A 27043-nucleotide genomic window follows, 5' to 3' on the forward strand; every position below is an offset into this window, starting at 1 on the left:
ACAGGCTGCAGGACTGCTAGTATCGCACATGATGTCACACGCAAGTAAACAGGCTGCTGGACTGCTTGTATCGCACATGATATCACACACAACTAAACAGGCTGCAGGACTGCTCGTATCGCACATGATATCACACACAACTAAACAGGCTGCAGGACTGCTCGTATTGCACATGATATCACACACAAATAAACAGGCTGCAGGACTGCTCGTATTGCACATGATATCAGACCTTTTACATGAAAGCCCATATCATTGATATATTTTTTTTTTAATACTTATATCAGACCGATGTCCGATATCAACATCGGATCAGAATCATGTGCATGATTTTACAGCAGTCGTCCAAAGTAACACCAATCAGTCAGACGCTGACTTCTGGAGTTCCTCAAGGGACCGTCTTCAGTCCATTGGTTTTCTATCAAGTCAAAAAAACAAAACAGGCAGCAGTGACCTCTGACCTCTGACCTGCACACCTCAAAATGACCCTTATTTTGCACTGCAAATATGTTCCCACGCACGTCTCTAATAACCATCGTGTGAAAGTGTCAACATTTTTATCCCCCCCCCATCGTTGCATCTGAAGCACCGGCCCACTCGCCGGCTTTAATTGCGGCGAGCGTGAAGTGCTCGCGGAGCATCCGTCACGCCGCTCTCCTCGCCACCGCACTGCCCTGAGAGTCCACGCTTCTCCTTCTGGTTGCCCACGTAGGATGAATATTTCAGCGCCCAATCAAAGCGCCACCGCGCTCTCGGGGAGATGCACGAGGAAGCGCGGCTTTCCACGCAGATATCGAGTCCCCGGAAACAGTTTGAGAGCATAAAAAGTGGAGTAAAAATAGAGACGGGCCGGTAGCGAGGCAGCGCGGGCTAATCCTCGGCACTCGGCGGATCAATTGTGTGTCTTAAATGCACAGGTGCAATCATAAAGTTGGCTCCAAGGCATTTTTTTTCCCCACTCTTTTATTGAACCGAGGAAATAACAATAACCTCTAAGTGACCCGCAGATATGCTGCTTCTTTTCTTCTCTGCATCATGTTGCAAAGCCCAGGAGACCAGGACTGAAACAAACACCGGCTTTTACACTTTCTCTGGCTGGATCCTTCTGTTACGGGACCACTATGAAAATGATCGCACAATTAGCGCCTTTTAAGACGGCACAGCGATTAGCATGTTGCTATGTGGCGTGTTTTAACATGTGATGTACGCAACCTCGAAAGGGACAAGCGGTAGAAAATGGATGGATGGATGGATGTTTACATATTTTGCTCATATTAAGCATCAGACAAGGACACATGTTTTTCTTTTTTTATGCAGTCTAACTCGTAAATAAACATTAGCAAGAGTCAGCTAACAATAGAGGTAATTTGATCTCTTCTGCCTATAACGCACCTAAAAAAACCTCCATCAATGTTTTATGTACACAATGAAAGTATACATGTAATGTAGTATCTGTCACATTCATAATAACATGTGATTGTTTATGTATTTTGCTCATTTTAAGCATCAGACAAGAGAAGGACACATATGTTTTTCTTTTTCTTGCTTTCTAACTCGTAAATAAACTAGCAAGAGTCAGCTAACAATAGAGGTAATGTAATTTGATCTATTCTGCCTATAATGCACCTTAAAAAAAACCTTCATCAATATTTTATGTACACGATGCAAGTATACATGTAATGTAGTATCTGTCACATTCATAATAACATGTGATTGTTTACGCATTTTGCTCATTTTAAGCATCAGACAAGACAAGGACACATGTTTTTTTTTTCTTGCTTTCTAACTCGTAAATAAACTCTAGCAAGAGTCAGCTAACAATAGAGGTAACGTAATTTGATCTATTCTGCCTAAAATGCATCTTAAAAAAAACCTTCATCAATGTTTTATGTACACAATGCAAGTATACATGTAATGTAGTATCCGTCACATTCATAATAACATGTGATTGTTTATGTATTTTGCTCATTTTAAGCATCAGACAAGAGAAGGACACATATGTTTTTCTTTTTCTTGCTTTCTAACTCGTAAATAAACTCTAGCAAGAGTCAGCTAACAACACAGGTAATGTGATTCAATCTATCCATCCATCCATTCTCTACCGCTTGTCCCTTTCAGGGTCGCGGGGGGTGCTGCAGTCTATCTCAGCTGCATTCGGGCGGTAGGCGCGGTACACCCTGGACAAGTCGCCACCTCATATTCTGCCAATAATGCTCTTAAAAAAACATCAACGTTTTATGGACACGCTGTAAGTATACATGTAATGTAGTATCTGTCACATTCATAATAACATGTGATTGTTTATGTATTTTGCTCATTTTAAGCATCAGACAAAACAAGGACACATGTTTTTCTTTTTGTATGCATTCTAACTCGTAAATAAACTCTAGCAAGAGTCAGCTAACAACACAGGTATTGAGATTTGATTTATTCTACCTATAATGCACTTAAAAAAACATCAATGTTTTATGTACACACTGCAAATATACATGTAATGTAGTATCCGTCACATTCATAATAACATGTGATTGTTTACGTATTTTGCTCATTTTAACCATCAGAGAAGACAAGGACACATATGTTTTTCTTTTTCTTGCATTCTAACTCGTAAATAAACTCTAGCAAGAGTCAGCTATCAATACAGGTAATGTGATTTAATCTAACTGCCTATAATGCACTTTAAAAAAAAAGGTCAATGTTTTATGTACACGCCACAAGTATACATGTAATGTAGTATCTGTCACATTCATAATAACATGTGATTGTTTACATATTTTGCTAATTTTAAGCATCAAACAAGACAAGAACACTTTTTTTTTTAATGCATTCTAACTCGTAAATAAACTCTAGCAAGAGTCAGCTAACAATACAGATCATTTGATTTGATCTATTCTGCATATAATGCACTTTAAAAAAAACATCACTGTTTTATGTACACGCTGCAAGTATACATGTAATGTAGTATCTGTCACATTCATAATAACATGGCGGCCATGTTTTGGTCTTTTTTTTTGCCTATCGTTCACAATCCTTATGTAAGGCGAGAACACAGGTGTTTTTCTTTTTTATGCATTCTAACTTGTAAATAAACTCTAGCAAGAGTCAGTTACTCTGCCTATAAAGCATGAAAAAAAAAATCTATGTTTTATGTACACAATGCAAGTATATATGTAATGTAGTATCTGTCACAATAATAATAACATGTGATTGATGAGCTCAGACCCAGCGAAGCCGACGGCGTTTCGGGGTGTTGTTGATAAACGGTTTTCGCCTTGCATAGGAGAGTTTTAACTTGCACTTACAAATGTAGCGACCAACTGTAGTTACTGACAGTGGGTTTCTGAAGTGTTCCTGAGCCCATGTGGTGATATCCTTTACACACTGATGTCGCTTGTTGATGCAGTACAGCCTGAGGGATTGAAAGTCAGGGGCTTAGCTGCTTACGTGCAGTGATTTCTCCAGATTCTCTGAACCCTTTGATGATATTACAGACCGTAGATGGTGAAATCCCTAAATTCCTTGCAATAGCTGGTTGAGAAAGGTTTTTCTTAAACTGTTCAAAAATTTGCTCACACATTTGTTGACAAAGTGGTGACCCTCGCCCCATCCTTGTTTGTGAATGACTGAGTATTTCATGGAATCTACTTTTATACCCAATCATGGCACCCACCTGTTCCCAATTTGCCTGTTCACCTGTGGGATGCTCCAAATAAGTGTTTGATGAGCATTCCTCAACTTTATCAGTATTTATTGACACCTTTCCCAACTTCTTTGTCACGTGTTGCTGGCATCAAATTCTAAAGTTAATGATTATTTGCAAAAAACATTTTTTTTATCAGTTTGAACATTAAATATGTTGTCTTGTAGCATATTCAACTGAATATGGGTTGAAAATGATTTGCAAATCAGTGTATTCCGTTTATAATTACATCTAACACAATTTCCCAACTCATATGGAAACGGGGTTTGTACATACATACATATATACATACATCCATAAATACTTACAAACATACATACCTATATACACACATACATACTGTACATACAGTACAGGCCAAAAGTTAGGACACACCTTCTCATTCCCAACACAACTGGTGGTCCCAACCCCCTTGATAAAGCAATAAACTCCACTAATCAACCCTGATAAGGCACACCTGTGAAGTGAAAACCATTTTTAGGTGACTACACCTCTATCTATCTATCTATATATATATATATATATATATATATATATATATATATATATATATATATATATATATATATATATCAATGGCATGCGGTGAGGTTAATGTCTGGTGAGGCACGACTGCATCATCACAGTCAGATTTACAAACATATGAACCTGCAGTGCAGGTGTACCTAATGTTGTGTCCCTGCGGTCGTTCGCGGCTCCTGCAGCGCGAGCATTGTTGTTTTTGCACTTTTTGGCTTCTTGTTAAGTGGCTTTTTTTGGGTGGATTCGGTCTTGCACGTGGAGGGTTTGGGTGTGGGCTTTGGTTGGTGTGGCCGCGGTGCTCCCGTCGGGCAGTGCATTCTGCGGCGGAGGTGCTTGGCACCAGGAGGCGGGGTTATGAGACGAGCCTCCCACAGTGTGTCTCCGCAGCAGATTTATGATCGCTCAGCACTAAAAATACGTTACACACATACAGTTGTTGACAAAATACACTGTACATTATATACCTCAGCTAACTAAACTATGGAAATGTATAATATAATTCATTTAGCAATACGGTGTCACTGCACAGCAGGCCAGCAGTTCATGGTGAGGCACAAGTGCCTCAACTGGCTGCTGATCACCGCACCGTCTCTTCTCAGTATTTGAACGGCAAATGTGAAAATAAAAATAAAAATAATCTAAAACTGGTGAAGTTAAATGGAAAATAACTTTAGTATAATCACTGGATACATATAACAATTTAATTATTTTTTTTTTCTTTTTCTTTTTCTTTTTTTTTCCATGATGGCAGGTGAGGCCCCGCTTCCTCTGCCTCTAGTGACTGCACGCCACTGATATATATATACAGTATATATATACACGTTAGGTCAGGAAAAAACATGAAGGCTATTTCATCCCTACAAGCCTGTTTCGCAGGTTTCCCTGCTCTTCAGGGGGTTTTCAGGCTTGTAGGGATGAAATAGCCCCCATGTTATATTCCGCTCTACGCCGGTATTGAGCACTGTATAACGGATAAACCACAGTAACCTCGACTATATATATATATATATATATATATATATATATATATATATATATATATATATATATATATATATATATATATATATATATATATAAACACACCATACAATACACACCTTCTCCTCATTTAATGCGTTTTCTTTATTTTCATGACTAGATTGTCACTGAAGGCATCAAAACTATGAATGAACACATGTGGAGTTATGTACTGAACAAAAAAATGTGAAATAACTGAAAACATGTTTTATATTCTGGTTTCTTCTAAATAGCCACCCTTTGCTCTGATTACTTTTTCACACACACTCTTGGCATTCTCTCGATGAGCTTCCAACGGTGGTCACCTGAAATGGTTTTCACTTCACAGGTGTCATAGTTTTGATGCCTTCAGTGACAATCTACAATGTAAATAGTCATGAAAATAAAGACAACGCATTGAATGAGAAGGTGTGTCCAAACTTTTGGCCTGAAATGTGTGTGTGTATATATATATATATATATATATATATATATATATATATATATATATATATATATATATATATATATATATATATATATATATATATATATATATATATATATATATATATGAGGAAGACGGGGTGGGGGGGGATTTATATAATGTTGCAATGCAGTCTGCTGAAAATTATGGAAAGCGCCTTTCTACATAGTTGGAATTGCCACGAAACACATTTAAATATTCAACACTCCACTGCCGTGTGTGTGCATAGTGCATCCTCCTAATTTGTCACGTTTCATGTGTCTGGTAAACCTCCACAAACGGGGCCCATAAGAATCCCCTTCCTGCTGTACGAATCTGCGAGATGGTGATGATTGAATTGTTGACATGTGTAAACCGCAACAGATTGGGCCCACCCCGTCATTTGCATACCAGCAGACCCCTAATGACAGAAGTTGTAAATGAATCTGAGCAGGGTGACTTCACTCCCGGTACTTTTGTGCAGTGCTTTTATTGATTGCTCAGGTCCCAAACGTTAAAAGCGCTTCTCCGACGAGCTCGTTTGCATTTCATTTAACGCACCCTGACTTCATTCTGAGTGCAGCTGCATCCTTCATTTAATAGCAACACTCATCTCTGTCGTGTTAGCACGTCGCTTACACATGATTGCACCGGTTTTTTTTTTGTTATGAACATTATCATGCGTACGCCATCAATTTCATAACGACATCATCATTATGACTCCAAAGCAAACTTCCGGGCATATTTACACACTTCCAATGCTCTTTATTGCTGGAAGGCCAGTGCATGAACTCTGTATCGCGCTGATTGTTTGGCAGTTAATTAGTCCAATTGTCGTCAACCTTTGATAATGAATCATAAATATTAATTTTACTCTGCAATATTTATTTCATGAACACGCCGCACGTTAGCCCTTTCATATACGGCTATTTATATCAAACCTATTGATTGGGATCAATTAGTGCTTCCATGCAAGCTACTGCTGTTGGTAAGTACGTCCTATAAATAGCAACACGCATTTTGGACTGCGGAAATAAAATCATTTTCAATATTAATGCCATGAAAAACATACACAAGGAAGTCATCGCTGAGGTCATCTTTGATTTCACAATGCTTTAAATATAAATGCTTTGTCATAATTTCATGCTCATCCCTAATTTTGTAATGTAAAAAAGTGTTTTGTTCTTTGTAACTTTATTTGCAATCCCCAAATTAGTTGTCATCAAATAGTGAAATGTAAAAATGTGCTTTGCAGTTTTTTTGTGAATTGCCATCAAATTTTAAACGTATTTAAATGTGTAAATTATTTTAATTTCTCATTTTAATTACTTTTCAATGTAGTAACTAAAAAGTAAATGAGGTCATACTCCTCACCATCAAACTTATTTGCAGACTCCAACGTGCAAATAGACAATTATATAAAAACAAAAATAATAATTTACAAAAATACAGTATAAAAGGCATTATATTACATATTATGTCATTTTTTTTTAAATTGCCATCAAATCATATAATTATTTATTTCCAAATATAATTATTAAAAACGAAACAAAAATGTCATCCAATATTAATCAATTTAAAAGTATAATGAATTAAGTTTCTTATTTTATTTGGTATCAAATATTCATGTTAAATGTCACTATATTTTTGCTAATGTTATTACGGGGAAAAAAATTATTAAAAAATTTAATTGCCATCCAATATTATTACATTTTTAAAATGTAACTAATTGAATTTGTTTTTTTAATTGCCATCAAGTGTATTTATTTTTAAAAGTCACTTTGTTTTCTAATTTATTCAATTAAAATTATGAAAACAATAAAATAAATGCCATCATAAAATACATTCTCAAAATGTAACCAATTTTCTTTTTTTTAAATTTCAATTGCCAACGAATATTCATTTTTGAATGTAATTTTTTTTCTAAATAAAACATGTTTAAAACATTTTATTGGTCATTAAATATTCATTTGATTCTAATTTTAATTGCCATCAAATATATATATTTTTAATAATCTTAATATAATAAAATACATTTCAAATTGCCTATTGAGCCATTTTAAAATGTAAACACTTTGTAGTTCCATTTTGAAATTATTTTTATCATTAAATGATTTCTTTATTTATATTGTAATAAATCACCATCAAACTTTATTGCAGACTCCAACCTCCAAATAGACAGACATTCACGTACACTACATAAAACAAAAAAATAAAGTATAAAATTAATTATATCACCTAATATTAAAAAAGTAATGTGCAATTAATTGGCATCAAATGTTAATACATTTTTAAAATTTAACTCATTTAATTCCTTATTTTAATTGCCCTAAATTATTTATTTATGTATGTAATTATAATTTTTTGTTTTTTTTGTTTGTTTTACTGTCATCTAATATTAATGACTGTATCAAGTATAACGAATTACATTTCTTATTTTTTTGGTTTAAAATATTTATTTTAAATGTCACTATATATTTCTTAATGCAATTAAGAGAGAAAAAAGTGATTGCCATCTAATATTAATACATTTTTAAAATGTTATTTCTTATTTTAATTAAATGAAATTTAATTTTTTTCTCACGGTCATTATTTTTTTCTTATATAATCAATAAAACATTTAAAAATGTCCATCCATCCATTTTCTACCGCTCGTCCCTGTCGGGGTCGCAGGGGGTGCTGGAGCCTATCTCAGCTGCATTCGGGCGGAAGGCGGGGTACACCCTGGACAAGTCGCCACTCATTGCAGGGCCAACACAGATAGACAGACAACATTCACACTCACATTCACACACTTGGGCCAATTTAGTGTTGCCAATCAACCTATCAACAGGTGCATGTCTTTGGAGGTGGGAGGAAGCCGGAGTACCCGGAGGGAACCCACGCAGTCATTATCAAATATTAAACACATTTTCATATGTCTAATTTCTATACATGTGAAATACTACTTTTAATGTAAATAATACGACTAAATTAAGTAATTGCTATTAAATATTAACATATTTTTAAATGTGACTAAAGTAATTTGTTATTTTGATTGCCATCAAATATTCTTTTTTTACACGTCACTAGTTACTTCCAAATGTAATTATTAAAAACTGGAAAAAAATATAACTGCCATTTAATATCAGTACATTTTAAAATGTATCTCTTCACATTTGTTATTTTAATTGCCAACAAATATTAATTTTTAAATGTCACTATTTGTTCTTACTGTAATTATTAAAAAACAAACAATTAACATGCAGTATATGCCATTAAATATTAATAAATTTGAAAAAAAATTACAAAAAATATTTTATTTTATTTTAATTGCATCAAATAATATTTTTTAAATGTCACTGTATGTTTTCTAATTTATTTATTTAAAAATATAAAAAATAGCCATCATATAGTAAATTTTTTAAATGTAACTATTTTCATTTTTTATTTTAATTGCCATCAAAATATTAATTTTTTCAATGTCCCTAATTATTTTTACTGTAATTATTTAAAAAAGGAACAGATACTATACAGTAATTGCCATTTAATATACATTTTTTAAATTTTACTGATATAATTTCTTATTTTAATTGCTATCAAATATTTGTTTTCTAATTGATTTAATTAAAAATATGAAACAAAATGCCTTAATAAATTTGAAAAATGTAACTAGTTTCATTTTTTATTTTAAATGACAATGAATATTTATTTTTAAATGCCATTATTTTTTTAAAACCATGTTTAAAAAATGTAATGGTCATAAAATAATAATTTTATAAAATGAAAAAAATTGAATTCTTATTTTAATTGCAATTAAATATATATATATGTGTATGTATTGAGATATACATATATATATACACACACACAAACACATATATATATATATATATATATACATATATATATATATATATATATACATACACACATACATAAATATGTAGGTATATACGTATGTATGTGTACATATATATGTATGTATACATATATGTATGTATATATATATATATGTATGTGTGTATATATATATATATATATATATATATATATATATATATATATATATATATATATATATATATATATACATATATAAATATATATAGTTTATCAAGAGAAATGTGGAGAAACGCTTCCTTTGACTTTGTATATAAAGAAAAAAGTAACAATAAAAGCAGAAAATATAAAGAATATTGTTAATAATACCTCAGTCTGTGTCATATTGTTTGTTTTTGTCCTATTTTTAAGATGGTGCAGGTGTGCCTAATGTTGTGTCCCGTGTTGTTGATTAGCGTCCTCATTAAAATACGTGCACGTTAACCTTTGGAGATAACGAGCTTCTGAGAGTTGCATCTGTTGTGATTGCAGCTAATCGTTAGCGAGCTATCAGGCGGCCATCTTCATCTCTGCGCCCCCCCGCAGTATACTTCTGCCTCCTCTCAGTTTGTCAAAAGTATCAGAAGGCGGGCTGCGGAACATTCTGGAACAAGTTTTTGGCAGACGAACACACTGTTCGCTCCTTCAGTCCAACCTCCCGGAGGCTTCCCGGAGACGCCGTGTCCCGTTTTGGTGAATGGGTGGTATCGACGCACTTCCTTGAATCGGGGCCGCTAATTGTCGGCAGATGCCTCGGCCGGCTGGGCAGAGGTCACCCGCCACCGGAGCCCGGCGGTCCACACAGAGTATCAGGTGGGCCGCGGTCGATAAGCACGCGGGGGTCCGGGTTATGCCGCCGCGTTACACGATACCGTTGCTGTGCCCTTTGATGTTATCCACGCTGCGGTTTGGAGCCGGCGAGCACGCCGCCGCTCGCTTGTCGTGGCGTTTCATCGATGGTTAGCTGCTTTAGGGAGGTCATGTGACGTGCCATGCCTCACGTTTATGAACCTCTTCCTATACTCCACTTGTGTTTGCTGTAAGAATATTGATCCTTGACAATTATCTTCATCCATTCTTATTCTTTCAGTGCAATTTGGCTGCAACCAGCGAGTGCTCTGTTGGTTCTTTCTCAAAATCCATCCATCCATTTTCTACCGCTTGTCCCTTTTGGGGTCGTGGGGGGTGCTGGAGCCTATCTCAGCTGCATTAATAAAGGAGGATATTTGTTACAAACATTTATTAATTTATGTATGTATGTATAGATAGATGGATGTTTGTATGTGTGTATACATTTACGTATGTACTGTATGTATGTTTGTATGTATGTATGTATGTATGTATGTATGCATGTATGTTTGTATGAATGGATGTTTGTATGTGTGTATACATTTATGTATGTATGTATGTGTGTGCATATATATATATATATATATATATTTATATATATATATATATATATATATATATATATATATATATACACTACCGTTCAAAAGTTTGGGGTCACCCAAACAATTTTGTGGAATAGCCTTCATTTCTAAGAACAAGAATAGACTGTCGAGTTTCAGATGAAAGTTCTCTTTTTCTGGCCATTTTGAGCGTTTAATTGACCCCACAAATGTGATGCTCCAGAAACTCAATCTGCTCTAAGGAAGGTCCGTTTTGTAGCTTCTGTAACGAGCTAAACTGTTTTCAGATGTGTGAACATGATTGCACAAGGGTTTTCTAATCATCAATTAGCCTTCTGAATGAGCAAACACATTGTACCATTAGAACACTGGAGTGATAGTTACTGGAAATGGGCCTCTATACACCTATGTAGATATTACACCAAAAACCAGACATTTGCAGCTAGAATAGTCATTTACCACATTAGCAATGTATAGAGTGTATTTCTTTAAAGTTAAGACTAGTTTAAAGTGATCTTCATTGAAAAGTACAGTGCTTTTCCTTCAAAAATAAGGACATTTCAATGTGACCCCAAACTTTTGAACGATAGTGTCTATATATGTGTATATATATATATATATATGTGTGTATATATATATGTATATACTTACAGTATATACATATATATATATACGTACATATATACCTACAGTATATATATATATATATGTATGTATATATATATATATATATATATATATATATATATATATATATATATATATATATATATATATATATATATATATATATATATATATATATATATATATTTCACTATTTCAATTTAATTTTAATTTTAAATGTATTTTAGTATATTAAGTAAAAAAATAAAATGATGGCAATAAAAATAAGAATAACATTCTTTGCATTTTAAAAATGATTATTTGTTGACCATTACATGTTTTTTAAACGTGTTTTATTAATTACATTAGAAAATAAATACTGACATTTGTAAATGAATATTTGTTTGAAATTAAAATACAAAAAATAAGAAATTAAATTAGTTACATTTTTAAAAACATGTATTAACATTGGATGGCAATGACATACATTTTTCTTTTTTTGTGTTTATTGTAAATATATATAGGTATATATGTATGTATGTATGTATGTATATATATATATATATATATATATATATATATATATATATATATATATATATATATATATATATATATATATATATATATATATATATATATATATATATATATATATATATATTAGGCCATCTTATTGCAACCTTTTTTTCAACCTGTCACCTGTTTTGGAAAAGTTCCATTTTAATTATTACACCAAATAATATATTGCGAGAATCAGTTTGACCCGAGAATCCATTTTGAATCGTGACCCCAGGAATCGAATCGAATCATTAGTTTCCCCAAAAAAATCACACCCCTACAAAACATGCACCTCTACTTCATCTGACACATATAATAACGCTGCGCACTTCAAAACACAATTCATGGTCATCAACCTAAAATACTCACGTCGTCCACAAGATGCGGGCAACCCCGCCCACCTCCCCCTCCCCCTCCCCCTTCCCCGTGTATACAGTAGCTGCCTATTGATCACTAACTAAATATTTCCAGAAAAACTGAAAGTGAAAGTGTATTTGAGTGTTTACCTAAAACGTCAAGTCCTGGCCATGTTCTGCCCCACTAACAGAAATCCATTTCCACTTGAGTGGACAGTAACGGGGGGTGGGACTATTGATTGACGACGTCGTCTAAAAACTCTCTGGCTTCTCCTACAGTAAAGGTCAGTCCAAAGCGTGTTAATGATCCCCCGCGCTGATCACTGCCACCACTGCCACGCTTTTGCAAAAGCCCACCAAAAAATTGTGGAAACGCCGCCAAGAGGACATGACGCATGTCCACTGTCAACTCCCCCCACACACACACACACACACACCCGCCCTCCGCCCCGCTCTGTTGTTTTGCGTCTGCTGAATCCGAGGGGCAGCTCTCGGGGAGCGCCGCGGCGATTCATCACGCCGCCGACGTGTCAGACGCCATCACGGCTCACATTTGAGAAGCAGCCGGCTGTCATCGGTGAGCGAGTGGCGGTCAGTCCCTGCCAGATTCCTGCCTTCGCCCGGGAGTCACGTTGCCAGCCTCGCGTCGGAGACAACGGTTGTCGTATCGCGTGACGCATGACGGGCCTGATCTACTGAGATCCAAACACCTGGCGCTAAACAGCTCGCGTAAACAATGACAAAGTGTGTGCTGTAACTACCAAGTCTTTGGTACAATTGATAACTGGTGCAGACCGCCCTATTAAAAGGAGGTTGTTGGTTGTTTTATTTTTGCGATTTTCACCATGGAAACACTCATTTACTGCACAATCATATTATCATGTGGGGTTTTGTCATGTTTTTAAACATACAGCACACAAATATAATGTCCATACTTGCCAACCCTCCCGGTATTCAGCGCCTCTCCCGATAACCTCCCGGCAGAAATTTTCTCCCGACAAAGTCCCGGTATTCAGCCGGAGCTGGAGGCCACGCCCCCTCCAGCTCCATGCGGACCTGAGTGGGGACAGCCTGTTCTCACGTCCGCTTTCCCACAATATAAACAGCTTGCCTGCCCAATGACGTCATAACTGTAGAATGATCGAGGGCGAGTTCTTGGTTTCTTATGTGGGTTTATTGTTAGGCAGTTTCATTAACGTCCTCCCAGCGCGGTAACAACACACAACAACAGCGGTCACGTTTAGTCTACCGTAAAGCAGTTCTTCTGCCGTAAACAGCAATTTTGTGACACTCTTAAACAGGACAATACTGCCATCTACTGGATAGCCTCCAGAACACTGAAATTCAAGTATTTCTTTTATTTACATGTATAATAAAATAAATATATATATACATATATAGCTAGAATTCACTGAAAGTCAAGTATTTCATACGTATATATATATATATATATATATATATATATATATATATATATATATATATATATATATATATATATATATATATATATATATATATATATATATATATATATATATATATATATATACATGAAATACTTGAGTTGGTGAATTCTAGCTTAAATATTTTCCCCTCTTAACCACGCCCCCAACCACGCAACAGCAGGTTGGCAAGTATGCTAATGTCTACTATTAGCATATGAGCTACCAAGACTGCGTGTACAATAATAACTGGTGCGAACCGCACTATTTAGGTAAGATTTTTGTGTGTACTACACGGTTTTCACCATGGAAACACTCATTTACTGCAAATTCATGTTATTATGCTCCAACCTGTGGCATTTTGCTAACATGTAGCACACAAATATAAATATGTACTATTAGCGTGTGATACACCAAGACGTGCAAGACGTGTACAATTGATAACTGGTGGCGACCGCCCTATTAAAAGGAGTTTTTTGCGTGTGCTACATGGTTTTCACCATGGAAACACTCATTTACTGCACATTCATGTTATCTTGTGGCGTTTTGTCATGGTTTTAAACATACAGCACACAAATATAATGTCTACTATTAGCATATGAGCTACCAAGACTGCGTGTACAATAATAACTGGTGCTAACCGCACTATTTAGGTAAGATTTTTGCGTGTACTACACAGTTTTCACCAGGGAAACACTCATTTACTGCAAATTCATGTTATTATGCTCCAACCTGTGGCATTTTGCTAACATGTAGCACACAAATATAAATATGTACTATTAGCGTGCGATACACTAAGACAGGGGTGTCAAAGTCAAATGGACGGAGGGCCAAATAAAAAATTTAGCTACAAGCCGAGGGCCGGACTGTTCGAATGTTCATTGAAAATTTTTTAAATGACGCATATAGTCTAGTGAACCTAATTGAACCTACTGAAAACCTAACAAATATATTCCAATATGATCAGATAAATAAAGCAATATTTTCTTATGGCTCTGTCAGTAATCTTTAATTTTCAACAGACACAAAAGACAAATTTCCTTTATATAAAAATCCCCATAACATGAACATTAAATGAAAGAAACCGGTATTCAAGGCACCATCAGTAGCCTATATTTTCTATTTTAGCAAAAGTGGGCTAAATTTACTTCAAAGAAAAAAACAATAATAGCAATTTTCTATCATCCACTCAACTGAAATATTTTTAAAATATAATTAAATTGAAATACAATAAAATAAAGTGCAAAAATCTATAAATCAAAAACAACACTTTGTTTAAAGGCCTACTGAAATGAATTTTTTTTATTTAAACGGGGATAGCAGATCTATTCTATGTGTCATACTTGATCATTTCGCGATATTGCCATATTTTTGCTGAAAGGATTTAGTATAGAACAACGACGATAAAGATTGCAACTTTTGGTATCTGATAAAAAAAAGGCTTGCACCTACCGGAAGTAGCGTGACGTAGTCAGTTGAACATATACGCAAAGTTCCCTATTGTTTACAATGATGGCCGCATGAAGTGAGAGAGATTCGGACCGAGAAAGCGACAATTTCCCCATTAATTTGAGCGAGGATGAAAGATTTGTGGATGAGTAAAGTGCAAGTGAAGGACTAGTGGGGAGTTGAAGCTATTCAGATAGGGAAGATGCTGTGAGAGCCGGGGGTGACCTGATATTCAGCTGGGAATGACTACAACAGTAAATAAACACAAGACATATATATACTCTATTAGCCACAACACAACCAGGCTTATATTTAATATGCCACAAATTAATCCTGCATAAAAACACCTGCGTGTTTGTTATGCTAGCTCCTAGCTCCTCTGCTAGCTCCTAGCTCCATAGAACACGCCAATACAATTCAAACACCTGATCAACACACACAATCACTCAGCCCAAAAGACCGTTCACCTAACCCAAGGTTCATAAAGCTTATATATTTTTAAAAAGTTACGTACGTGACGCGCACATACGGTCAAGTTATCGAATGTTTAGCAGCCAAGGCTGCATACTCACGGTACCTGATATTCAGCTGGGAATGACTACAACAGTAAATAAACACAAGACATATATATACTCTATTAGCCACAACACAACCAGGCTTATATTTAATATGCCACAAATTAATCCTGCATAATAACACCTGCGTGTTTGTTATGCTAGCTCCTAGCTCCTCTGCTAGCTCCTAGCTCCATAGAACACGCCAATACAATTCAAACACCCGATCAACACACACAATCACTCAGCCCAAAAGACCGTTCACCTAACCCAAGGTTCATAAAGCTTATATATTTTTAAAAAGTTACGTACGTGACGCGCACTTACGGTACGGTACGTGTTATGCTAGCTCCTAGCTCCTCTGCTAGCTCCTAGCTCCATAGAACACGCCAATACAATTCAAACACCTGATCAACACACACAATCACTCAGCCCAAAAGACCGTTCACCTAACCCAAGGTTCATAAAGCTTATATATTTTAAAAAAGTTACGTACATACGCAAAAAAAAGCCAAAGCTGCATACTCACAGTAGCACGTCTGCGTCTTTGTCATCCAAATCAAAGTAATCCTGGTAAGAGTCTGTGTTGTCCCAGTTCTCTACAGGCGTCTGTGTATCCAAATCAAAAGTCCTCCTGGTTAGAGTCTCTGTTATCCGAGTTCTTCCATCTTGACTGCATCTTTCGGGAATGTAAACAAAGAAGCGCCGGCTGTGTACTGTTGTGGCTGACTACGTTCGAAAAATACGTCCATTTCGCACCGACAACTTTCTTCTTTGCTTGCTTGGCTTCCTTCTCCATAATGCAATGAACATGATTGAAACAGATTCACGAACACAGATGTCCAGAATACTGTGGAATTATGAAATGAAAACAGAGCTTTTTCTTATCGGCTTCAATGTGGAAGGCATACCCGTGTTCGTCGGGCTACGTCACGCGCATACGTCATCCTCAGAGGCGTTTCGAACCGGAAGTTTAGCGGCAAATTTAAAATGTCACTTTATAAGTTAACCCGGCCGTATTGGCATGTGTTATAATGTTAAGATTTCATCATTGATATATAAACTATCAGACTGCGTGGTCGGTAGTAGTGGGTTTCAGTAGGCCTTTAAGGAGAAGTAACATGCAGTGAAAACAAATATTAAACTTTAACTTTTAAACTTGAATTGAGTAAAAACTCTAAATATGTGATTGCACAGTAATGTTCACATTAAACCCCCCTCCTCCCTCCGTGGGAGGGAGGCGAGTTGGGTGCCCGAAACCCCCCGCTGGTTTCGGCCCGCCCCTTGGCGCGCGTGGCACGGCGGGCTCCGCGACCCGACGGCTGGCCCTCGTGGCTTGACGGCGGGCGCGTCCCGTCGGGCCGCGCGTAGGGGTCAAACGCAGAAGTCTCAGGGCCTCGTGGTGAGGGGGTGGCCTGCGGGTTTCGGCCCGCTTGACCCCCCCGCTCCGCTTGGCGCGCGCGGCACATGACGGGTTCCGCCACCGACGCTCGGGCTGCAGCCCGACGGTGGTGCGGGCCCGGCGGTGACGCGCGGTTTGGGGAAACAAAGCAGAAGTCTCAGGGCCTCGGGGCCAGGTTTCGGCCCGCCCCCTTGGCGTGCGTGGCACGGCGGGCTCCGCGACTGACGGCCGGGCTGCAGCCCTTCGGCCGGCAGGCGCGTCCCGGCGGGCCGCTCGCCCCCTTTCGGAACCTTGGACCGGCATCCGCTTGGTGCGTGTAAAAGATCTGCGGTCTGCGGGCCGGTTCTAATAATAAATCAAGATCATCCCAAGGGCCGTAAAAAACCTTCTCGCGGGCCGGATATGGCCCGCGGGCCTTGACTCTGACATATGTGCACTAAGACATGCAAGACGTGTACAATTGATAACTGGTGGCGACCGCCCTGTTAAAAGGATTTTTTTGCGTGTGCTACATGGTTTTCACAATGGAAACACTCATTTACTGCACATTCATGTTATCTTGTGGGGTTTTGTCATGTTTTTAAACATACAGCACACAAATATAATGTCTACTATTAGCATATGAGCTACCAAGACTGCGTGTACAATAATAACTGGTGCTAACCGCACTATTTAGGTAAGATTTTTGCGTGTACTACACAGTTTTCACCAGGGAAACACTCATTTACTGCAAATTCATGTTATTATGCTCCAACCTGTGGCATTTTGCTAACATGTAGCACACAAATATAAATATGTACTATTAGCGTGCGATACACTAAGACATGCAAGACGTGTACAATTGATAACTGGTGGCGACCGCCCTGTTAAAAGGATTTTTTTGCGTGTGCTACATGGTTTTCACAATGGAAACACTCATTTACTGCACATTCATGTTATCTTGTGGGGTTTTGTCATGTTTTTAAACATACAGCACACAAATATAATGTGCACTCTTAGCATATGAGCTACCAAGACTGTGTGTACAAACATAACTGGCGCAATTTATCTATTTATTTAAGTAAGGTTTTTGCTTGTACTACACTGTTTTCAACATGGAAACACTCATTTACTATAAATTCATGTTATCATGCTGCAACCTGTGGCGTTTTGTTATGTTCAAACATGTAGCACACAAATATAATACGTGTTATTAGCGTGCGATCTATCAAGACTGTGTGCACAATTGATAACTGGTGACGATAGCCCTATTAAAAAGAGGTTTGTGCGTGTGCTACACGGTTTCCACCATGGAAACACTCATTTACTATACATTCATGTTATCAGGCTGTGTGTGTCCTTTTGTCACGCTTTTAAACATACAACACACAAATATAATGTGCACTATTAGCATATGGTGTACAATAAGAACTGGTGCAGACCGCCCTATTTAAATAAGCGTATGCAGTTTTCACCATGGAAACACTCATTTACTGCACATTCATGTTATCATGCCACATGTGGCCTTTTTTGTCATGTTTTTAAATATGTAGCACACAAATATAATATGTACTATTAGCGTGTGATCTACCAAGACTGCGTGTACAATTGACAACTGGTGCAGACCGCCCTATTAAATAAGGTTTTTGGATGTACTGCTGCACATTTATGTTATCATGCTCCTACCTGTGGCATTTTGCTATGTTTTCAAACATGCAGCCCACAAATATAATATGTAGAATGAGCGTGTGATCTACTAAGACTCCGTGTACAATTGATAATTGGTGCTGGCCGCCCAATTTAAATGAGGTTTTTGCGTGTACTATGTGGTTTCCACCATTAGAACACTCATTTACTGCACAATCATGCTCCTATCTGTGGTGTTTTGCTATGTTTAAAAAAATCCAGCACACAAGCATTCTATTAGCAAAACGCAGTATGTCATATCATGTGACGCATGATGTCATATCACATAACAAAATAAGTCTCATCATGTTATGTATAATGTCATATCATGTACAAGTGATGTCATATCACGTAAAGCATGATGTCAAATCACGTAACAAACTGTGTCATATCACGCGATGCGTGATGTCATATCACGCAACACATGATGTCATATCACGTAAAGCACGATATCATATCACGTAAAAAATATGTCATATCACGTATAGCATGGTGTCATATCACGCAACACTCGATGTCATCACGTAAAGCATGATGTCATATCACGTACAAAATGATGTGGTGTAACGTAACAAATTATGTCATATCACAATGCATGATGTCATCACGTAACATGATACAGTATGTCATGTTATGTAACGCAAAATGTCATATCACGTAACAAATTATGTCATATCAAGTAACGCATGATGTCATAGTGTTGATATGATGTCATAGTATTGATATGATGTCATAGTGTTGATATGATGTCGTATCCTCTAACGCATGATGTCATAGTGTTGGCATGATGTCATAGTGTTGATATGCTGTAGTGTTCTTAAATGCATGATGTCATAGTGTTGATATGATGTCGTATCCTTTAACGCATGATGTCATAGTGTTGGTATGATGTCATAGTGTTGATATGATGTCATAGTGTTGATATGATGTCGTATTCTTTAATGCATGATGTCATAGTGTTGATAGGATGTCGTATCCCGTAACGCATGATGTCATAGTGTTGGTATGATGTCATAGTATTGATATAATGTCATAGTGTTGATATGATGTTGTATCACATAACGCATGATGTCATAGTGTTGATATGTCGTATCCTGTAACGCATGATGTCATAGTATTGGTATGATGTCATAATGTTTCTATGATGTCATAGTATTGATATGATGTCGTATCACATAATGCATGATGTCAGAGTGTTGATATGATGTCATAGTGTTGAAATGTCATTGTGTTGATATGATGTCATAGTGTTGGTGTGATGTCCTAGTGTTGGTATTATGTCATAGTGTTGATATGATGTCATAGTGTTGAAATGTCATTGTGTTGATATGATGTCATAGTGTTGGTGTGATGTCATAGTGTTGGTATTATGTCATAGTGTTGATATGATGTCATAGTGTTGGTGTGATGTCATAGTAAATCACGAACCAACTTTTTCCTGCTCCAGTCTCCATGTCTTTAACGCCCTAAAGAAGACGCTAGAAGCTGCCAAGATGAAGATTACAATTTCAAAGGAGGGAAGAAAGTGGGCGTCGTAGATGAACATATCTCTGGCTAAACGTGTTGCTTGCAATGAGTGATTCTCCTAGGGGGAGCAGCGTCAGTCCAACTATGATACTGACTAATAAACATTTGTATGAAAACATCCTCATCATGAGGACTGTTGCTGCCTCCAGGCATGGAAGTCAAGGCACCTGAACACTGTCAGAAGCAAACCAAGTGCAAATCATCACATCATTCACACAACAAGTCGTACAACTCTTGGATGTCCACTGACAATATGCTTAGCTCTAATAACTAGACATGCTAACTCTAATTAGACATGCCAACTCTAATTAGACATGCCAACTCTAACTAGACATGCCAACTCTAACTAAACATACTAACTCTAACTAGACATGCTAATTCTAACTAGACATGCTAACTCTAACTGGGCATGCCAATTTTAAGTAGACATACCAACTGTAACTAGACATGCAATCTCTAGTTTGACAAGTCATACAGTTAAAAGAGGATTCATATGGCCCCATTCGTGGCGGTTTACCTGAGACATGAAACGAGACACATTCGGGGTTAGCACTATCCACTTCAGCCACTAGACGGCAGTAGAGTGTTGCATATCTTAAAATGTGTTTTGTGGCAATTCCAACTTTAACCACAGTATCAGTTGCTATGTAGAGTGGTGCTTTCCATAATGTTCAGCAGACTGCATTGCAAAATGATCGTCCCCCCGAGATTCACCCAGGAATGGGTCCATATGAATCCCCTACTTACTGTTACTGTTATGTTGTGTTACTTTCAATGCTTAAAGCTCTAAATTAACTTCAGATCTATTCGTCAATATTAGGTTATTTAGTCTTTTTTAATGTTTTATGCTCTTTTAAAGAAAACTGTTTTTATGCCAAAAACGCAAACTACACAATATTTGTGGACACACACACACACACACACACACACACACACACACACACACACACACACACACACACACACACACACACACACACACACACACACACACACACACACACACACACACACACACACAAAATAAGGTGTTTGCGTGTACTACGCGGCTTTTACCGTGGCAACACAGATTTACTGCACATTCACGTAATCATGCTACTATCTGTGGCGCTTTGCTATGTTTTTAAACACGCAGCACATGTACTCTATTTTAGAAGCACCCACATTGGAACCCACTTTTTTAGTGTGCGCTGCAATGATCCAGTGGCAGGAAAATGCACGTTGCAACAAGTTTTTCCTGTGGCCATATTTCGTCCCGCTAGCCTTTAAAATGAACCTTCTTTTGCGCCATGTCAAAGGCAATAAAAAGACCCACAGAGATCCCAGGTCTCCCCAAAACATTGTATTTTGTCAAAAAAAAAACGCAGTATTTGGCTGCAAATACATCATATTCATCATTTTGCCACAAAAAAAGTTAATAGATTCTTATTGTTGTTGTTTTTTTCACAGGCTTAACTCCTTTTTACACCGCGATGACGATTAAAAATGACGTAATACACCCTTTTACCGTGGCAACACAGATTTACTGCACATTCACGTAATCATGCTACTATCTGTGGCGCTTTGCTATGTTTTTAAACACGCAGCACATGTACTCTATTTTAGAAGCACCCACATTGGAACCCACTTTTTTAGTGTGCGCTGCAATGATCCAGTGGCAGGAAAATGCACATTGCAACAAGTTTTTCCTGTGGCCAAATTTCGTCCCGCTAGCCTTTAAAATGAACCTTCTTTTGCGCCATGTCAAAGGCAATAAAAAGACCCACAGAGATCCCAGGTCTCCCCAAAACATTGTATTTTGTCAAAAAAAAAAACGCAGTATTTGGCTGCAAATACATCATATTCATCATTTTGCCACAAAAAAAGTTAATAGATTCTTATTGTTGTTGTTTTTTTCACAGGCTTAACTCCTTTTTACACCGCGATGACGATTAAAAATGACGTAATACACCCTTTTACCGTGGCAACACAGATTTACTGCACATTCACGTAATCATGCTACTATCTGTGGCGCTTTGCTATGTTTTTAAACACGCAGCACATGTACTCTATTTTAGAAGCACCCACATTGGAACCCACTTTTTTAGTGTGCGCTGCAATGATCCAGTGGCAGGAAAATGCACGTTGCAACAAGTTTTTCCTGTGGCCATATTTCGTCCCACTAGCCTTTAAAATGAACCTTCTTTTGCGCCATGTCAAAGGCAATAAAAAGACCCACAGAGATCCCAGGTCTCCCCAAAACATTGTATTTTGTCAAAAAAAAACCCGCAGTATTTGGCTGCAAATACATCATATTCATCATTTTGCCACAAAAAAAGTTAATAGATTCTTATTGTTGTTGTTTTTTTCACAGGCTTAACTCCTTTTTACACCGCGGTGACGATTAAAAATGACGTAATACACCCTCGTCTTTCAAGTTGGGACTTTGCTTTTTACGTTTTGATGTGAATGAAGGTGACAGTTTGACACTGGAATGGATCATGTCCATTATACGGGGGGAAAAACAAAAAAAAGAGGAAACTGAAGTGTTTTTGAGTTGTGGCGTTTTTACATCATCCCTGACACACACACACACACACACACACACACACACACACACACACACACGCACGCACGCACGCACGCACACACACACACACACACACACACACACACACACACACACACACACACACACACACACACATTCTTGTATTTCCCACTTTCCTGAGACCTCCGAAAAATTTCTACCTCTTTAGTACCAGCCTTTCTAGATTTGTATTTACAACCTTAATAATATATACATACTATGCAAATACAAAAAAGGTAAGCTTTTAGTTAATGTATTAGTATTATTATTTTTTTGTTTTGTTTTTAATCTTCATTATTTACTTCAAGTTATTACAGTATGTCTCTATATACATATTTATTTATTTTATATTTTAACTAATTTTGGCCAAAGGGGGGGCGCATTTCAATTTCTTACACACACTTGTTATTACATATGTTGGCCAGAGGGGGAGCACTTCAAATTTTTACACACACTTGCTATTTCATATGTTGACCAGAGGGGGAGCACTTTTATAACCGACACACAGTCAATTTGAAAAAATCCATCCTTTTTGGCACCACCCTAATTTTGATGGATTTCACCACCAGGGGTGCAAATGAGATCTCTATTTTTTGTTTTTTGTAATGTGCTTAAGGCCGATGACAAACGAGTCACGGACCCCAGATGGCCCCTGTGCCGCACTTTGGGCAACACAGCTGTAAAAGCTAACTGTTATTGGCCACTATAGTCTTAGTAGCGTAGTGTATTTGTTCATCCTATGGTCACATATGGGTTGTCTTACATCAGCACCGGAAGTCGTAAAATCAGCTGTTCACCTGGCAGGTTTTTCCGGGGATGAACAGGGAAGTCCTTCTTTAGCTGCCGTCTTGTTTTATCACATATTGCTGCCATTGCACCTGTCGATGCTTACTTTTGTATGCACATTAAATCCACAAAAAAATCCTGACTTTGGAGCAATGTTCACAGACTCAAGTATTTGGCTCTCTATTAGATGCAATGGTTTTCAGTATTTCGACCATGAATTCGGTCCTAACATGTTCACCGGTCCTCATATGGAAGGAACTTTTCCTTGTTGACGTCTCAAGAAGGGTAAAAATACAAGAACAAGCACGCACACACACACACATTGTTGTATTTGTTACCTTCTTGACTTTGGAGCAATGTTCACAGACTCTAATATTTGGCTCTCTATTAAATGCAATGGTTTTCCGTATTGGGATCATGAATTTGGTCCTAACTTGTTCACCGGTCCTCATATGGAAGGTACTTTTCCTTGTGGATGTCTCAAAAAGCTTGCAAACAAACAAAAAAAAACACAAAAAAAACAAAAATGTCCACCTGTGTCCTTATTCCCCTCTGCATCCTGCATCCACGATGCAATGCTAACTTATTCATGTGCTCTAAAGTTCATCTGCTACAACATCCTTTTTCGCCTTTCTTTTGTGCCAATGATGGGGAAGTCACAGGTGGAGACCCTCCCACCCCCACCCTTGGTCTGCCAGAGAATAAGAAGACGTAGCAGGAGGCATCAGTGTTGTCGACTTAGAGACTTTGTTGCTATATTTAACGAGTATTGGAATAATCGAGGAGTGTAACATTACGTGTGTTTAAATGTTTCCATACAGAACCCTGACTTCGGTATTTTTTTCCGATGTTGGACCATCCCAAATACATTTCTAAACACACCTGGTCTGCCAGAGAAAAAGAAGACGTAGCAGTAGGCGTCAGTGTTGCCAACTGGTTGCTATATTTAGCGAGTATTATATTAAGCGAAGAGTGTAACATTACGTGTGTTCCGATTTTTCCATACAGAGCCCTCACTTTAGTATTTTATTGCGATGTTGGACTTCACAAATACATTTCTAAACACACCTGGTCTGCCAGAGAATAAGAAGATGTAGCAGGAGGCATCAATGTTGTCGACTTGACTTTCTTGCTATATTTAGCGAGTATTGGAATAATCGAGGAGTGTAATATTACGTGTGTTTAAATTTTTCCATATAGAACCCTTACTTCTGTATTTTTTTCCCGATGTTGGACCTCCACAAATACATTTCTAAACACACCTGGTGTGGCAGAGAATAAGAAAACGTAGCAGGAGGCATCAGTGTTGCCGACGTAGCCACTTTGTTGCTATTTTTAGCGAGTATTGTATTAAGCAAAGAGTGTAACATTACGTGTGTTCCGATTTTTCCATACCGAGCCCTCACTTTAGTATTTCGTTGCGATGTTGGACTTCACAAATACATTTCTAAACACACCTGGTTAGCCACTTTGTTGCTATTTTTACGGGTATTATATTAAGCAAAGAGTGTAACATTACGTGTTTTCAGATTTTTCGATGCAGAGCCCTCACTTCGGTATTTTTTTCCGATGCTGGACCATCCCAAATACATTTCTAAACACACCTGGTCTGCCAGAGAAAAAGAAGACGTAGCAGGAAGCATCAGTGTTGCCGACTTAGCCACTTTGTTGCTATATTTAGCGAGTATTATATTAAGCGAAGAGTGTAACATTGCGTGTGTTCCGATTTTTCCATACAGAGCCCTCACTCTAGTATTTTATTGCGATGTCGGACTTCACAAATACATTTCTAAACACACCTGGTCTGCCAGAGAATAAGAAGACATAGCAAAAGGCATCAGTGTTGCCGATTTAGCCACTTTGTTGCTATTTTCACGGGGGTTATATTAAGCGAAGAGCGTAACATTACGTTTTTTCTGATTTTTCGATGCAGAACCCTCACTTTGGTATTTTTTAGGGATGTCCGATAATGGCTTTTTGCCGATATCCGATATTCCGATATTGTCCAACTCTTTAATTATCGATAACGATATCAACCGATACCGATATCAACCGATACCGATATATACAATCGTGGAATTAACACATTATTATGCCTAATTTGGACAACCAGGTATGGTGAAGATAAGGTCCTTTTTAAAAAAATTAATAAAATAAAATAAGATAAATACATTAAAAACATTTTCTTGAATAAAAAAGAAAGTAAAACAATATAAAAACAGTCACATAGAAACTAGTAATTAATGAAAATGAGTAAAATTAACTTATTATTAGTGGACAAGCAGCACGCACAATCATGTGTGCTTACGGACTGTATCCCTTGCAGACTGTATTGATATATATTGATATATAATGTAGGAACCCTTTTGTGTGAATGAGTGTAAATGGGGGAGGGAGGTTTTTTGGGTTGGTGCACTATAGAGATGCGCGGTTTGCGGACACAACCGCGGATAATCCGCGGGTCGGGCGGGTGCATGACAAAAAAAATAGATTTTAAATAGATTCGGGCGGGTGGTGGTTGAACCAATTCAGAAAAAAAAAATACATACCGTATTTTTCGGACTATAAATCGCAGTTTTTTTCATGGTTTGGCCATGGGTGCGACGTATACTCCGGAGCGACTTATGTGTGAAATTATTAACACATTATTGTAAAATATCAAATAATATTATTTATCTCATTCGCGTGAGCGACGAAGCAAATGGCAGCCATCGTCACACACACGCCAACCAATAAGAATTCGGCGGGGGCGGGTCATGGCAGAGATGCATTGTGGGTTTTGGAATGCTAACTGCTATACGCTACTGCCGGAGCTATTAAAATGGACCACATCAACGTTGGCGGTAACTTATAAAAACTGAGAAAGACTGAACTAAAATGGCACCGAAAAGGATATACTGCAGATTAGAAGCTGGACGTAGTGAAATATGCAGCAGAAAACAGCGATCGAGCAGCCATCGTCATACACACGCCAACCAATAAGAATTCGGCGGGGGCGGGTCATGGCAGAGATGCATTGTGGGTTTTGGAATGCTAACTGCTCAGTCTCCTTTCTGCCTTGCATCGTCTATATTAGATATATAACAACGGGTGGGTGGCAGGCGGTTGTGGTTTTGATAAAACGTTAGTTCGGGTGGATGGCGGGTGGATGACGACTTTTGTG

At 37.5% G+C, this 27043-nt stretch overlaps 1 protein-coding gene across 3 annotated transcripts in view; it reads right to left on the bottom strand.

Annotated features, from left to right (window-relative positions):
* Positions 1-27043, bottom strand: part of LOC133658960 (contactin-associated protein-like 5) — a 318220-nt gene that overhangs the window by 289701 nt on the left and 1476 nt on the right. The window lies entirely within an intron of this gene.

The sequence above is a fragment of the Entelurus aequoreus genome, linkage group LG10 (genome assembly GCF_033978785.1).
Source record: "Entelurus aequoreus isolate RoL-2023_Sb linkage group LG10, RoL_Eaeq_v1.1, whole genome shotgun sequence".
Lineage (NCBI taxonomy): Eukaryota > Metazoa > Chordata > Actinopteri > Syngnathiformes > Syngnathidae > Entelurus > Entelurus aequoreus.